Genomic DNA, 1,076 nt, shown 5'->3' on the forward strand with positions numbered 1-1,076 from the left:
ATTTTCAATTTTAGATTTGAACTTTTCCACCATTTTCAGGAGTTGCAACCAGTGTTTTAAAAACTGGCTCGGACCGATCGGGTTGACCCGGGTCTTGGTGACCCGGTGGGTTTTCCAGTATGAGCGACCATTTGGATCAATCAACTTGGTTTGGACCGGTTGACCTTCTTTTTTTACACTAATCTTTTTTTTTGGTTGATGAGAACTTTTGAATTAAATGATGCTCATATTTTGTGATAAATATGATTAAAAAGTAAGGTGAAAATAAGAAATCATTTTGGATTAGTGCAGTTCTTTTGTGCAATTTAGTTATATCTTATGATGATCTCAAGAAGTTAAGCGAGGATAAACACTGATGATTTCATCTCAACATTGGACACTTTCTCTTTAATATATATTTTATGCCTACCATTTGTTATCATGATTTAGTTTATCTGTGTTATGTCAAGGCACAAAAAGTACATTTAACTTACATTGCAATTTTAATCTAATGTTAGGATATGATCTAGAGCTAAAAGCCTAGAAGTATATATATGGGTTCATTTTTTCTGCGGTCAATGCAGATAAGTTATCTATATTAAACCCAAAATGACGTCGTTTTAGAAAGGAAATCAAGGTATTTTTGTAATTATAATTTATTTCAGAGTTATAATAGTCTTTCTCATTATAATTTTTTAATTTTTTAATTTTTTAACTCAAAACGACATCGTTTTAAAAATAAATATAGATAACTTATTTACATTCACCGTAGAAACAGAAACATGAAAGCCTATATATATATATATATATATATAGAGAGAGAGAGAGAGAGAGAGAGAGGACCTCCATGATATGAGGCAAGACATGATGCTGAAAGTTTAAAAAGCTACAAACATACAAGGGAAAGCCATGAAAAGCTTAGAATCTTGGGCAGCAAAAAGTACATCTGCACATTGAATGATCATATGATCATGTTCAATGCTATGTCACAATAATGGCTTTCTTTGTAAACCATAAAATTAGCCTAGATATTTCAATAATTAAAATGTCAAAATTGGAACTTAAAATGAACATGACAAAATTGAAACAGTGGACAA

Source organism: Gastrolobium bilobum, unplaced genomic scaffold, assembly GCF_033153095.1.
Source record: "Gastrolobium bilobum isolate Gb01-03AN ecotype WA unplaced genomic scaffold, APGP_CSIRO_Gbil_v1 utg13355, whole genome shotgun sequence".
In the NCBI taxonomy this organism is placed as follows: Eukaryota; Viridiplantae; Streptophyta; class Magnoliopsida; order Fabales; family Fabaceae; genus Gastrolobium; species Gastrolobium bilobum.